Source organism: Mytilus galloprovincialis, chromosome 6 (genome assembly GCF_965363235.1).
Source record: "Mytilus galloprovincialis chromosome 6, xbMytGall1.hap1.1, whole genome shotgun sequence".
Lineage (NCBI taxonomy): Eukaryota > Metazoa > Mollusca > Bivalvia > Mytilida > Mytilidae > Mytilus > Mytilus galloprovincialis.
The window spans coordinates 3,928,939-3,946,342 of record NC_134843.1 but is presented as its reverse complement, the minus strand read 5'-3'; the positions used below and the strand labels follow the sequence as shown (position 1 = coordinate 3,946,342).

Genomic DNA, 17,404 nt, shown 5'->3' with positions numbered 1-17,404 from the left:
GCAGATAGATATTGACTTGATTAACAATTTAACTTCTTGTCAGATTTGCTCTAGATGCTTTGAATTCATAGTTATAAGCCAAAAACTGCATTTTACCCCTATGTTCTATTTTTAGCCGTGGCGGCCATCTTGGTTGAATGGCCAGGTAATCGGACACATTTTTCAAACTAGATACCCCAAAGATGATTGTGGCCTAGTAGTTTCAGTGGAGATTTTGTAAAAGATTACTTTGATTTATGAAAAATGGTTAAAGATTGACTATAAAGGGCAATAACTCCTAAAGGGGTCAACTGACCATTTTGGTCATGTTGACTTATTTGTAGATCTTACTTTGCTGAACATTATTGCTGTTTACAATTTATCTCTATCTATAATAATATTCAAGATAATAACTAAAAACAGCAAAATTTCCTCAAAATTACCAATTCAGGGGCAGCAACCCAACAACCGATTGACCGATTCATCTGAAAATTTCAGGGCAGATAGATCTTGACCTGATAAACATTTTTATCCCATGTCAGATTTCCTCAAAATGCTTTGGTTTTTGAGTTATAAGCCAAAAACTGCATTTTACCCCTATGTTCTATTTTTAGCGGTGGTGGCCATCTTGGTTGGTTGACCAGGTCACGCCACACATTTTTTAAACTAGATACCCCAAAGATGATTGTGGCCAAGTTTGGATTAATTTGGCCCAGTAGTTTCAGAGGAGAAGATTTTTGTAAAAGATTAATTTAATTTATGAAAAATGGTTAAAATTGACTATAAAGGGCAATAACTCCTAAACGGGTCAACTGACCATTTTGGTCATGTTGACTTATTTGTAGATCTTACTTTGCTGAACATTATTGCTGTTTACAGTTTATCTCTATCTATAATAATATTCAAGATAATAACCAAAAACAGCAAAATTTCCTCAAAATTACCAATTCAGGGGCAGCAACCCAACAACCGATTGACTGATTCATCTGAAAATTTCAGGGCAGATAGATCTTGACCTGATAAAGATTTTTATCCCGTCAGATTTCCTCAAAATGCTTTGGTTTTTGAGTTATAAGCCAAAAACTGCATTTTACCCCTTTGTTCTATTTTTAGCCGTGGCGGCCATCTTGGTTGGTTGACCAGGTCACGCCACACATTTTTTAAACTAGATATCCCAAAGATGATTGTGGCCAAGTTTGGATTAATTTGGCCCAGTAGTTTCAGAGGAGAAGATTTTTGTAAAAGATTACTTTAATTAACGAAAAATGGTTAAAAATTGACTATAAAGGGCAATAACTCCTAAACGGGTCAACTGACCGTTTTGGTCATGTTGACTTATTTGTAGATCTTACTTTGCTGAACATTATTGCTGTTTACAGTTTATCTCTATCTATAATAATATTTAAGATAATAACCAAAAACAGCAAAATTTCCTCAAAATTACCAATTCAGGGGCAGTAACCCAACAACCGATTGACCGATTCATCTGAAAATTTCAGGGCAGATAGATCTTGACCTGATAAACATTTTTACCCCATGTCAGATTTGCTCTAAATGCTTTGGTTTTTGAGTTATAAGCCAAAAACTGCATTTTACCCCTATGTTCTATTTTTAGCCGTGGCGGCCATCTTGGTTGGTTGACCGGGTCACGCAACACATTTTTTAAACTAGATACCCCAATGATGATTGTGGCCAAGTTTGGTTTGATTTGGCCCAGTAGTTTCAGAGGAGAAGATTTTTGTAAAAGTTAACGACGACGGACGACGACGACGGACGACGACGGACGACGGACGACGGACGCCGGACGCCAAGTGATGAGAAAAGCTCACTTGGCCCTTCGGGCCAGGTGAGCTAAAAAGAAAAAAAATAATAATTAAAAACCAATTGTTCAGAGAACCATTGATGGTCTTTCCACCACTTACAACATATTTTGATGTGAAAATATTAAAAATTCAGTTGATATGTAGGTTCCTATGACTTTATGATGTCTAAATATGAATTTGGAGCAAAGGTCAAAATCTAGAACGTCCAATTAACCTATGACCTTGACTTCAATTTCAAGGTCATAGACTAAGGATCTCAAACTTAAAGACACTAGTTCCTTAATATGTATGGTTAATGAGTAATATCACTTTACCCATAATTCTAAACATAAGAGGGGCGAAAACTCCCATTTATTGTCTTCTCTTCGCATCCTTTCAACCAAAATTTATAAGTTACGACATGTCGCAACTAACAATTTAGTAAAAATAATTTGTCGATAAGTTATACGGTTTTTGAAAATAAGTGAAAATAAGCCAAAATCAAAAATTTATAATATGACCTTGATCTTTGACCTTGACCTTATTTTCATTTTTTTGGACCAAGGATCTCAAATCAAAAGACCCTAGGTCTCTATCACTTATGGTTTACCAGTTAGAAATGCATATTCTTATATCAAACATAAAAGGGGGGATAACTCTCATATGGAATCTATATACGGCTTCGGTCAAAATAAAACAGAACATCCTGAGGATATAACGAGCAATTTGGAAAAATAAATTTGTCGGTTTCTTATAGGGTTGCGAAGCCTTAGAGATAACAAGGAAAACAGTGTTTGGGGAGATAACTCTTATTTGGGAAAGTGTTCGGTTAAGCAGAGTTGGTTTCAAAAGCGTATAAACTGTTCGATATCATATTCCAAAAATCTAAGCGACATCTTGCGAAACAAAAAAACAGCGAAGGAAAAAAATTAGGCGGAAGAAAAAAAAAATAATAATAATTAAAAACCAATTGTTCAGAGAACAATTGAAGGTCTTTCCACCAGTAAATATCTATTTTGATATTAAAATATTAAAGATCAGTCTAAAATGTCAGTTCATATGGCTTTATGATGTATAGATATGAATTTTAGGCAAAGGTCATAATCTAGAACGTCAAATTTACCTATGACCTTGACCTCAATTTCAAGGTCACAAACTGAGGATCTCAAATCAAAAGACCCTAGGTCTCTAATATGTATGGTAAATAAGTTATATCACTTTACGCATAATTTTAGATATGATAGGGGCTAAAACTCCTGTTTATTGACTACGCACCCTTTCAACCAAAATTATTAAGTAATGACATGTCACAACTAACAATTTAGTAAAAATAATTTGTTGATATCTTATAAGGTTAATGAAAATGAGTGAAAATAAACCAAAATCAAAAAATTTAGAATATGACCTTGACCTTTGACCTTGACCTAATTTTCAATTTTTTGGACCAAGGATCTCAAATCAAAAGACCCTAGGTCTCTAATATGTATGGTTAATAAGTTATATCACTTTACGCATAATTTTAGATGTGATAGGGGCTAAAACTCCCATTTATTGTCTACGTACCCTTTCAACCAAAATTATTATGTTACGACATGTCGCAACTAACAATTTAGTAAAAATAATTTGTCGATATCTTATAAGGTTAATGAAAATGAGTGAAAATAAGCCAAAATCTAAATTTAGAATATGACCTTGACCTTTGACCTTGACCTAATTTTCATTTTTTGGACCAAGGATCTCAAATCAAAACACCCTAGGTCTCTATCACTTATGGTTTTCCAGTTTAAAATACATTTCAAAATTTCAAATACAAAAGGGGCAATAACTCTCATATGGAATCTCGATACGGCTTCGGTCAAAATAAAACAGAACATCCTGAGGACGTAACGAGCAATTTGGAAAAATAAATTTGTCGGTTTCTTATACTGTTGCGAAGCCTTAGAGATAACAAGAAAAACAGTGTTTGGGGAGATAACTCTTATATGGGAAAGTATTCGGTTAAGCAGAGTTGGTTTCAAAAGCGTATTAACTGTTCGATATCATATTCCAAATATCAAAGCGACATCTTGCGAAACAAAAAAACAGCGAAGGAAAAAAATTAGGCGGAAGAAAAAAAAAAAAATATTAAAAACCAATTGTTCAAAGAACAATTGAAGGTCTTTCAACTAATAAAGATTTATTTTGACATGAAAATATTAAAATTCAGTTAAAAATGTCAGTTCCTATGGCTTTATGATGTATAAATATGAATTTAAAGCAAAGGTCAAAATCTAGAACGTCCAATTAACCTTTGACCTTGACCTCAATTTCAAGGTCATAGACTTAACATCTCGAATCAAAAGACACTAGTTCCTTAATATGTATGGTTCATGAGTAATATCACTTTACGCATAATTCTAAATATAAGAGAGGCAAAAACTCCCATTTATTGTCTACGCACCCTTCCAATCAAAATTTATGAGTTACGACATGTCGCAACTAACAATTTAGTAAAAATAATTTGTCGAAATCTTATAAAGTTAATGAAGTAAGTGAAAATAAGCCAAAATCAAAATTTAAAATTTGACCTTGACCTTTGACCTTGACCTAATTTTCATTTTTTTGGACCAAGGATCTTAAATCAAAAGACCCTAGGTCTCTATCACTTATGGTTTACCAGTTAGAAATGCAAATCACTTATATCATATATAAAAGGGGGGATAACTCTCATATGGAGTCTCCGGATAGCTTCGGTCCAAATGAAACAGAACATCCTGAGGATATAACGAGCAATTTGGAAAAATAAATTTGTCGGTTTCTTATACGGTTGCGAAGCCTTAGAGATAACAATAAAAACAGTGTTCGGGGAGATAACTCTTATATGGGAAAGTATTCGGTTAAGCAGAGTTGGTTTCAAAAGCGTATAAACTGTTCGATATCATATTTCAAATATCTAAACGACATCTTGCGAAACAAAAAAACAGCGAAGGTAAAAAAAGTTGGCGGAAGAAAAAAAAAAATAATAATAATAATAATAATAATCAGAACAAAACCTATAGGTCTTTCAACTGAAAGGTTGAAAGACCTAAATAATCAGAAGAAATCCAATAGGTCTTTCCACGGAAAAGTGGAAAGACCTAATAATCAGAAGAAATCCAATAGGTCTTTCCACGGAAAAGTGGAAAGACCTAATTACATTTTTATGTTTTAATCTTTTTTTTTTCAACTTATAATTCTCAAATATAATTATAAAAATCAAAGGACCATTTCCTTTCCTTTCTATACTGAAAAAAAATGTGTCTGATGAAATTTTTATTTTTTCACGGTTTGTGTTCAAAAGACCAAGCCAGATAATCGCTTGATTATAATTGTATTACTCAAGTCTTCTCATGGTACTGAAAGCTAAGACCATTCAGTGTTCTCCCCAGATATTTCATATAGCATCCTGGTAAACAAGGAATTTTGAAATACCATCTTGTTTCTAAAAATTATAGTATCACATCCATAACACATTCTATAAGAAAATCAATTCATATAGCATCACATTCAGAAATATAGCATCACATTACCATGATGCTAAAAGGCCCTGGGGAGAACACTGCCATTATGCCATTGCATCGCCGGGCAACACAATCATAATGCTGGTTCCGTAAATGAAAAGAGTATACTAGTTTCCAGAATGTAGTATAGCTACAAAGCGACTATTATCATATTTGTATTTTTTACTTTTAAATTTATCTTATTACTTCACTTCTATTCTTAATAGATTCACCATATTTTTTATTTTTTTCAAATTTTCCATGTGTACGCAACATAGTTTTTTTTAATTTTTTTTAGATAAGAAGTTTAAGTGTTTATATGAGCAACAGTAATAAAAGGTTTTGAATAAAAAAAATTGATATTTAATTATTATTCTTCCATTTTAATGCCAGTGAGATTATTGAGATTCAATTAAATCGGTACCGGCTAAATAGCAAATTTGCTATTCTGTATCTCTGTATCTGTATAAGGAATTCCCTCCTTCAAAGGAGAATTTCTTTTCAGAATCGGTTTTAAAAGTTCACAATATATTTACAGGACTATATTTACAGGGGTCTTTGATGTACGAAAAGATGCAAAAAAAAAATCTACGCCCATGGGGTGAATGCCCGTGCCGGTCAAATAGCCACTGCCTTACAATTATTATGAGGAGGGATAGGACCTTTATCCGGACTCTTGTGACCGGGTATTTTAAGCTCGGGATTTCGGAACTGATCCTTTTGGGATTGGAAATCTTTTTTTGAGTTTTGGGATGATGGGATTTAAATTTATTTAAATTAGGGACCTCAGGATTTTTTTAAGCCCTGGATTTCGGGATCAGGACCCCTCTGACCCTCAACTATTCCAAATAATTATGACGTCTGGCAAGGCTATTTTATTTTAGTTTTTTTTTCTGGGACGTCGTAGAAAATAAAATAGCCTTGCCAGACGTCATAATTATTTGGACTAACCCTCAACCTGTTATACAAGGGAACACAAAAAAATACCACTTCCATCTGAGTTTTGAATATATGTGTTTGCCATCGTGTACGAATTGATACCATTCTCTGTTCGGCGTTTGATCCATCATTGTCTGAAGCCTAACGATGCATGGACGAAAGACAGTTGAAGACAACATAATTCCGCGGGAAAATTGTTCCATACAAAGTCAAATCCGGATTTATACGGTAAATTTGCGGAAATCAATCACTCAGTCGGTATGTTTCGTTGCCAAGTTGTACTGCATCAGAGCCATCACGGTGATACTCTAGATGATACTGAACTAAGATATACATTCTAAATTGGTATGTAAAGACATAAAACTCAAAATCTACCGAACTAATGAAATAAATAATCAGGCTAACCCCAGCATCCCCCTTTCCCTTTACTTGTTTGAAATAATTTTTTTTATTTAATTTTTCATCCTATAGACTAAAAATAAGTAAGAGTAAACCTACAAATACCCCATTCTCCGTAAGTGGTACAAAATAAGAGAACAAAATTTGATCCAGAGGCGACGAAAATAATGTTCTCCTTTTTGGTTTGACTGAGAAATTGAGAGATTGCGACACGACATATTATCTTACAACTTTTATTGACCAACCGACTAACTTTACTCTGTTATGTCTGTCATCAATCTCTCTTTTATGCACTCAATACTCAAACAAAATGTCTTGATGTGTCGCCTATATTTGCGGGTAAACCCAGAGACATATAAGACCATGTAGTCACCGTTTGTTTCTGGGTAAATCTAGCGTATGATAAATCATATACTGTATTATTTTATTATTATATCTCATACCGGTATCGTCAGTGCGATACTTTTTGAAATTTTATGAAGTAACTGTTTACAAAGCAGGAAAATTTACTGACGGATGGAATGTCAATCCCTTACTTCGAACGAATATGAACAGAACTGATACAAAAACAAATATTTTCTGGATCCACACTGCAACCCATTGACATCTTTTAAAGGTTGATTGAAAATATATCATCTAAATCATTTAATTACCCACTAAGTATATTTGGCAATGATAACACTAATTCTATGTTCCTCTCAAAACATATAGAGAAAGAAACTTTATTTCCTTCTCTGAAAAATACAACTGAAGAATGGGCTGAACTAGATTGTTATCTAGAAGTATTATTGTTAAATGGCATAACATTTTGATCGGGTCTAAAAATGGCCACTGTATAAACTGAGACCCTTTACAGACTATTATAACTCATTTCGTGTTGAATCTGTGGACATTCATAGTAGCAGTGGCAGTTTGGTATGAAACTACACTGGCAATCATTAGCACCTTTGATAACAGCGTGCCTAGTGCAATGAAGGTGCTGGCTCAGTTTTCCGACAAAATTGTGTACACACAATGCTGCCTGGGGCTCTTTTTGAAGGATCTGTTCGGTCAGTTTCCAGATTTCCCAAAGCAATAGCGGGATCAACTGCTGTGAAGTCATACAGGGGCGCACTGTATCAATAGTATGTAAATATACAAGGAACGTTTAGGGCCTAGAATTTCTTTTGATGAATTACATTAAATAACATTTTGGAAACTGTTACTTTCAAAATAAATTTTGGTAACAATTAAGGTCCCCCACAATTTTTAGTTTCAGCGTGCTTTGCCCGTTGCCGTTGTTTAGTAAAGGAAAAGACAAACTTCTTCCTTGTCTGAATTATTATATTGTTTTAATTCACCAGCAAAAAAAAGGAAACACATGGGTCCTACTAAAATGCGCCCGGGAGCGCCCGGATGAAGAAAAGGCGCCCGGGGGAAAGAAAAGCGCCCGGAGAAGAAAATATAGCGCCCGGGGAACAGAAAAGGCGCCCGGGGAAAATATATAGATATTTTATTGGCATGAGATAACTTTGTTAAGTTATGGACATTGATTTTTTTAATTTTAGACAAGTAATTTGCAAATTCAGATAATAGACATTTGACACATGAATATTTCAATTTTAACAATAATATATGAATACTATTTCGAAAGACTGATAATAATGGATCACAGTTTATGCGGAAGATGTATAACATGTAAGACATCAAAAGACATGTTTTTCAAAAACGATATCAAAATGAAAAATGTATAAGACAACAATTTTACAGATATATATTAATTTAATCAAAATTAAAAGAGGTACACATAATAAATGAGCAAAAAAAGCAGTACTATGCATGTACCGTAGTTTAAACAAGGGGGTAAAAAGCAGGTGTTTGGTTTAAGTTTAAGTCTAAGCATTAAAACCCTGATAACCATAGCCATTGAAACAGTTTTAGTTTTATGAAAAGATATATTAAATCTATCTCAGCATCTGTATAAAAAAGTGTTCACCATGCAGTTGCGAAAATATTAGACCTCAGGCACCGATTATTTTTAGTAACAAAATATACATTTTGATCGAGGACAATGTCTTTCATGATTCTTCTATATACTCTTATTCATATTTATTTACTTACTTATATACAATTTTGAAATCTAAAATGTAAAAGTACAACAACACTTTAGATGTAGCATCGTACATATCAACATTTATATTAAGGACAAAACAAGCAATGATTAGTTATTTTTTAAGGGAAAAAAATATTGTTATAAAATATTATTATTTTCTTCTCCCGGGCGCTAATTTTCTTCTCCGGGCGCTAAATTTCCTTCTCCGTGCGCTTTTTCTTTTCCCGGGCGCTCCCGGGCGCTTTTTAGCAGGACTGAAACACATTAATTCAATTAACCAGGAACATATATGTTAGATATTCTGTTCCCAGAATTAACGACAAAAGAGGTTGGCTTATTTGTTATTGATAAGTTTGAATCTTTTGGTTGTTAAAAAAAAAACTACTGTTTTTCAGCGATTGATCAGGTTGTAACGAACATATCATATTGAAAAGAAAAAAAAACTAAACCATGCAGTCTTTCATTTAGCCGCATGTTAAATCTTAGTTTAGTGCAGATGGTAGCAGGAGTTATCGTCCTAATAGTTATCATAGGTACCAGGATTATTATGTAATACACAAGACTCATCAGTGACGCTCAGATCAAAATAGCTATGAAGCCAAACAAGTACAAAGATGAAGAGCATTGAGGACCCAAAATTCCAAAAAGTTGTGCATGTCGTTACATTTGGTGTTGGATGTTTTATGTTTCAGAACAATAAATATCATGATACCAATAATGAAGGCCGATCATTAATGCAAACTGAACTCAAAGTAAACGATCATTTATAGTTTCAAAATCCTCAATCTTGATATACTGATACTACTATACTGACACATACACATATGGTATAGTAGTCTCAGCATCAAACAACAAACACATAAAACACACAAACCTTTTAAAACAATCGAAGGTCTGTAAATATATACATGTAACCAGTCAAAACATCTACTCCTTATTAATCAAACAGATTACAAGTAATTTCTAAATTGATTTATGACATTGATCTTCATATTGTATTTTGGTTTCTGTGGTAACGGTTATTTCCGTTATATAAAATCTCGTATTTTATACCAATAATCACATATCTCATAGCAGTTATATCTCACACGTTCCTATTGTGAATAAGTTAACTAGATTTATTTTTTTTTATTAGACGATATTTTATCAACACGATTATTTTTGTAATCAGCAAATGCAGAACATCTTATAGAGTGATATTTTTTTCTAAAAATTCGATCGCCAGTTAAACAACTATGTCGAGACATTTAAACTGCGAGTTAAAGATGTCCACGAAATTACTGCGTATTCTGCAAGTCAAAAACATAAAAGATTCAAGGTGTCATCATTATATTCAATATTTAATTGTTGTTTTGAAGATATACGACAATATGAAATTGACCATTGTTTTGTGAATATTCTTGTGGCATGTTCTTGTATATAAATGTTGAAAATTTAGATAAAAATAACATGTATAAACGGAATGCCTATAAAGATCTTTAAGGAACCCAACGACAGAAACTCTTAATCCTTTCAAATAGAAAAAAAATAATGTTGATTGAAAATTGATGTTACATGCTCGTCAAACCCTCAGGTTTAAGGGTTTTCATGTTAACAGCTTGTTCTAGAAAATGCATGTCGTTTTTAAGACAGAAAGATTAACCTTTCTAGATATCCGTATTTTCGTCTGATAAGTCTAGATAATAGAGAAAAAAAAATGCCTTACCTGCAGTCTTCCATTTACTTCTTCTGACATTGTATTTTTTATGGTGGTTTTGAAATGTTGTATGCTGTACCTGAGATTATTCTCAGGTTGTACCTCAAATCACCGGAGACCTGTGTTTACCTGAGAAAATCTGCATCGATCTGCATCGCAACATAACCACTCAACATCAGATCGATATTTGTATCATTACATCAAGTCTATTAACTTTATTTACAAGAGATTTCCTTTGAAATTACATGAAATCGTTACATTAACGTAACGTAATCTTTTGATCTTCTATTCATTAAAATGTCACGAAGTTATAGACAAATTTAGTCAAAACCTTAATTAAGAAACAAATCACAAAGAGTACATTTGTCAACATTAACCTATAATTCAGATAGATTATGTTCTTACATGCTCATTGTGACCATATTCTTCATATTTTTTATGTGTTTGAAGCTGGTGCAATTACAGGTACTGTAAGCAAACATCACAAAATGATACATCTTTCCTTGCATTCCCATGATAAGTGGAAAGGTAAATCACAAAAATACTAAACTCCGAGGAAAATTCAAAAACGGAGAGTCCCTAATCAAATGGCAAAATCAAAAGCTCAAACACACCAAACGAATGGATAACATTACAACTGTCAAATTCCCGACTTTGTACAGGCATTTTATTATGTAGAAAATGGTGGATTGAACCTGGAATTAAAGCTAGCTAAACCTCTCGTTTGTATGATAAGTGGAATTCTTTCAAATTCATGTAATTAGTTATGTTCTTGTGTGTTTACTCTTCCAATTGGATGTGACTATGTCTCGGCATCTCATGAGAAAAGAAAGAAGTTAGCTTGGCAGACATGGGAAGTAATTCCAGTTGTATTAACAAACGTTTTTACCCGTTTGAGTATGCTATCATCAATGCACTTCAACTTTGTACTTGTTTGGCTTTATAAATATTTTGATATGAGCGTCACTGATGAGTCTTATGTAGACGAAACGCGCGTCTGGCGTACTAAATTATAATTCTGGTACCTTTGATAACTATCAAACTCTATTGAAGACACTGACATTGACAACCGAGAAGCATTTGTTCGCACCATGTATGACTGAACAACTCTGACATTTGCTGTTAACGAGACGCGATTTAATTTTCAGTTTGACAAGAAGCAGCGGCCCGTTATGATGCCATTCCGTCTACCAGAGGTGCTCTTTCTGAATACACATAAATAGCAGCATATACAGACATGTTTGGGCTCAAACGTATGTATGCATTCAACAGGTACCATCTCCTGAACACAAGTGTTGCATGAAAAAATAAGACAATTGTAACTTGAATCCTTTAAGGTAGATGGGGTGTCTAAATTAGAATCTATTTAATACGCGCATTCGTGAATTAATGTGTTGTTCGGTCACTCGTTGAATATTTTTCGATATTTGAATTCTTTAATTAGTTATTCTTTTTATTACAGTGGCAAATGATTTCAGAGAGTGAAATAACCACGTTTATTTTACATGTGAAATTATCGGTTTTTATTTAACTGGGAAATCAATGTAATTCATTGCAACCAATGTAATAAGTAGTTAACATCATGCTTTTTGAAAAAAGATAACAAAAATAATGGGTCACGGGGTTTATTTTCACGCTACACGGTGTTCGAAATTGACAGGTTTTGTAAAGATAATGCATGGAAAACCCAATTTTCTGCAATAAAGCGTTTAATACACCATAGAATTTTGAGATAACATATGAGAAGATGGCTTTAATAGTATGCTTTCAGTTAAGAAAAAGAAAATAAAGGGCTGCGCTTTAGCGCATGATACGCCCGTTGTTTGAAAGACGACGGGCGTATAAAAATGGCAAAAAAGACTACAATGACAATGAGGAGCAGCAAGAAGATAACAGGGAAAGTGAAGATGGTGAAAGTGACTCTACTGAAAGTTATGATCTAAATGAGGAAATAGGTGATGAAAGTAAGGATTTCATTGACGACGGGCGTATAAAAATGGCAAAAAAGACTACAATGACAATGAGGAGCAGCAAGAAGATAACAGGGAAAGTGAAGATGGTGACAGTGACCCTTCTGAAAGTTATGATCTAAATGAGGAAGTAGGTGATGAAAGTAAGGATTTCATTGATGATGAAGATAAAGATTTCATTGATGATGAGGAGGCCTCTTCTGAGAATGAAAATGAGGATTTTTCTGATGATGAGGACAGTGATTACAGTGAAGAAGACACTGATGATTAAACCTAGTTCAGCTTTTCAATATTTAGCATAAAAAAACAAATATCATTAACATTGGCATATAACATAGAAGTCTTCAATGCAATATAAGGAAAGTGATATATGATTATGGGTTTTAGTAATTCTATGGCTGATTTCCAAATTTTATAGTAGTTTGAAAGAAGGTAATTTTCTTGGGGTATATTGCTCATAGTTAGATTCTGTTGAACACAGTAAGGAATCCATACTAAATTATACAAAGATGTATGCAAAAGTTGTTCAAATGGTGCTTAATATGGTGGATAATGATTATTACCTTTTTATTGTTTAGAATATTCACAAGATGATCATATTGATAAATGTTTAGGAGACTTGATTTCCTTATTTTTTTCATAAAATGACACCCTTTAACATTTAAGGAATATTTAGTCACATGTTAGGATTTTCATGTTGTCACTTGTTCACTTATTATGTGCTATTGTAGACTAGTTATGTTTTATAACATTTTTTATTGCGCTCAACCCTTCCACCGAAACCGAACCCTGTAAAAAAGCTGCAATGCTAAGGTATCATTTGTGATTTCAATTGCAACCAATTTCAACAAGAGTAAAACATCCTATATGCAAAAACAGTATTTGATTTTTATCCATAGCTTAGATAGTAAAAATGTTATCATAAAATGATATATGCCTCAGGGAACAGTTAGTATCTCAGGGACTGCTAATGTGCTTTCATCCTTGCAACCATTCAATAATAGTACAAACGTATGACATTCATGGAACATATTTTTTACAAGAAATTTAATGTTTTAAATTGAACTAAAGATTTTACAAATTTTATGTTTTCATCAGATTTTATTAAGTATTATTTGTTACATCAGTAGATATAAGCAATTCACCAAAGTATCATGGACATTGGTGAAAGCCTTTTTGAGTTATTGTCCGAAGTGTTAAAAATCCCCCTTTTTTATGAATAAAGCCCCATAAATCCAAAACTTAAAATCTGAAATTTATAGAAATTGAAAGGGAGCTTACATCAGTAGATATAAACAATTCGCCAAAGTTTCATGGACATTGGTGAAAGCCTTTTTGAGTTATTGTCCGAAGTGTTAAAAATCCCCCTTTTTTTATGAATAAAGCCCCATTAATCCAAACTTTGACTTAAAATCTGAAATTTATAAAAATTGAAAGGGAGCTTACATCAATAGATATAAACAATTCACCAAAGTTTCATGGACATTGGTGAAAGCCTTTTTGAGTTATTGTCCGAAGTGTTGAAAATCCCCCCTTTTTATGAATAAAGCCCCATAAATCCAAAACTTAAAATCTGAAATTAAAAAAAAACGAAAGGGAGCTTACGTCAATAGATATAAACAATTCACTTAGTTTCATTGAAATTGGTGAAAGTGTTTTTGAGTTATTTTCCGAAGTGTGGACGACGGACGGACAACGGTATACCATAATACGTCCCGTCTAAAAGACGGGCGTATAAAAATGGGTCACCGGACCCGTTGTCTTGCTACAGTAAAAAATAGGTAAATTCCTAACACATTCTATTGTAAAAGTACCTTAATCTGAATTATCTGCCCTTGCATTTGAGTTGCCTCCCCTTATGTGGCAAAGTTGGAAAAAATTTAATCAAACAAAAGTTTTCTGTCATAAATATGATAAAACATGTCATTTCTATATTGAAATGAAAGTTCTTACACATGAATTACCTACTACTCTAAAAACTTGCACTTTCTATTAAAGATCTAGACCTTATTTTCTGGTATTTCTAAATCCAAGATGGAGGAAGACACCTTATCTACCTTTAGGGCAAGGTAGAATACAAACAAACAAATAAATAGCTAAAATGTTCTATTACGAATCAGATAAATTGCAGTATACATCAAATGGGTTTAATCTTATTTAGGCACTTATTTCCGACTAGGGTCTAGTAATCATTAAGTAAAAGTAAAATCACAAAAATACTGAACTCCGAGGAAAATTCAATCGGAAAGTCCTAATCACATGGCAATATTAAATGACAAAACACATCAAACGAATGAACAACAACTGTCATATTCCTGACTTGTTAAAGGCATTTTCAAATGTCACTTATTTAAGAAATAAATACTCCAAAAAGGTTATCACAAATGTTTACTGCTTATAACAAAGCGTACTGAACTGTTATAAAACTAATTCTATTCTCCTATAGGTTTCTTCTTCCCAGTCTATATATAAGTCCTGCTCGGATCCATTGGTTGGTCTTTCGTCGGATCACGTGGGCTCCGACTGGATGTTTAACAATAAAAATATGTTACAATTCTCTCTTTCCAGGACTGATGAATCCCTATTCCAGAAAAAAACATATATCATTAGCGAATAAAATCTTAAATACTTAATGACGTAAACTACTGCTTAAAGTTCTTTTCGTGTTCCACAATCATTCCGTTCCGGTTTGTTTAAAGTTCTGCTAACTTATCCTATCACGAACTCTTTGTGATCCTTCTTGAACTTTGACAAAATTGCCCCAATTCCAAAATGACTCGCATCTGTATCTAATATAATCTCTTCTCCGTCGATTTCTCGATATGCAAATACAGGAGTGCTTGAAGGCTTTTCCTTGAGTAACCGGAAAGTTTGTTCACAATCACTTGCCCATTCCCAGGAAGCTTTTAACTGCAATAAATCAAATTGACACTTAGCTAATTTTCGAAAAATCCTTGATAAATCTTGTTAATAAGAAATCAGTCCAGTGAAAGATCTTCATTCAGAAACAGTTTGCGGGTCGTCCGCACCCGTTCTGTTGACATAATATGTCCGCGATACTCTACCTCGTGTTTAAAAACTACGCTTTGCAGCCTTGAGCTTTAATCCAGAATCGTATAACCTCTGAAAAACTTTCTGCAAATTAACCAACTGATCATCAACTGTTTCGCTAAATACTATTATATCATCTAGGTACAAAACTAGAACATGCCACTGCAATCCTCGCATTGCTGTCGCAATAATTCTTTGAAACGTAGCTCCTGCGTTGCACAATCCAAACGGCATCGTTACATATTGGTATAATCCACCTCTGGGTGAAGAAAATGCAGCCTTTTCCTTATCTGATGGATTCATAGGCACCTGATGATAAGCCATACACAGGTCCAAAACTGACATTCACTTGACTCCACTGAGTGCATCTATATCATCTTCTATCGTCTTATCTTTCAATTTCCTACTAGAACACACCCGCGAAATCGCGGGGAAATAGAGCGTATGTAAACTGTAAAAAAAATTAAACTGACTGGAGAATTTCAGGAGCGATATCAAAAGTCAAAGGTACTTAGGGACTGGGCACATTTTTTGCCCTCCCCCTATTTTCCAAATACCGATTTTTATACCTTCTGTTTTTCTGTACTCTATGAACATGCATATATACTTTAATTACTATACAGAGAATTTCAGGAGAGGTGTCAAAAGTCAAAGGTACTTAGGGACTGGGCCCATTTATTGCCCTCCCCCTATTTTCCAAATACCGATTTTTATACCTTCTATTTTTCTGTACTCTATGAACATGCATATATACTTTAATTAAATTACTATACAGAGAATTTCAGGAGAGGTATCAAAGTCAAAGGTACTTACATATATATATATATACATCAGTGAACGCCATGAATAGTAAAGAGCCCCCCCCCCCCAAGATAACCATTGGAATTTATAGTAAATTATAACAAATACAGTTATTCATAGTAAATGTATGTATACAGAAATATATCCACAGTGACCGCCGTTGATAGTAAACCATAGGCGGATCCCAAAGGGGGGGGGGGGGGCGTTGAAAAAATTTTGTTGATTATATGGGGAATCACTGGAGCATGAGAGGAAGGCCCCCCCTTTTAGGTCAGTCAGTTTCCCCCCCCCCCTAATGAAAAGTTCTGGATCCACCACTGTAAACTAATTGATAGTAAATAGCCAATATTATTCATTTTCGTTTTCCTCCCAAAATAACCAAAAATGAAACACGTTAAGCAAGTATGATGAATGCTAACTCAAAATGATAGCAGATAGCAAATTTATATACTTTATTCATAGTCTTTGTATGTTCAAGGTACAGAAAAGGAATTTATAGTAAATTATAACAAATACAGTTATTCATAGTAAATGTATACATGTAAGTATGTACAGAAATATATCCGCAGTGACCGCCGTTGATTATAAACCATAGGCGGATCCCAAGGGGAGGGGGGGGGGGCTGGAGGCCCTGCCCCCCATTTCGTTGAAAAAAAATTGTTGATTATATATATGGGGAATCACTGAAGCATGAGAGGAACGCCCCCCCCCCCTTTTAGGTCAGTCAGTGCCCCCTCCCTTATGAAAAGTTCTGGATCCACTGTAAACTAATTGATAGTAAATAGCAAATATTATTCATTTTCGTTTTCCTCCCAAAATAACCCAAACTGAAACACGTTAAGCAAGGATGATACATGCTAGAACTCAAAATGACAGCAGAAATAAAATTTATATACTTTATTCATAGTCTTTGTATGTTCAAAGTACAGAAAAACATAAACCGGAAGTCTAATCTGACTTAAAGTTTTGTCCAATGACGGGAAAATATCCGGACGCATTCTTTTTCGTTTTTATCCCAAAATGACCCCAACTGAATGATCATAAGAATGGATGACAAATGCGACTATACATGTTACCTATAGGACTCAGAGGCATGATGATTAATTTATTGTGGAAGGAGGAGAAGCGACACCCAAAATGAGGTCTTCTCGTTTAAT

At 33.8% G+C, this 17,404-nt stretch overlaps 1 protein-coding gene across 2 annotated transcripts in view; it reads right to left on the bottom strand.

Moving 5' to 3' along the window:
* Positions 1 to 10,570, bottom strand: part of LOC143078729 (uncharacterized) — a 41,852-nt gene extending 31,282 nt beyond the window's left edge. Inside the window, exon 1 of one of the 2 annotated variants that reach the window (XM_076253675.1) lies at positions 10,435 to 10,570. The gene's annotated coding sequence lies outside the window, so the exon portion shown is untranslated. Of the gene's footprint in view, positions 1 to 9,603; positions 9,684 to 10,434 lie in introns of those variants that run through there. The other variant, XM_076253676.1, reaches the window with a different exon arrangement.
* Positions 10,571 to 17,404: the final 6,834 nt, after the last annotated feature.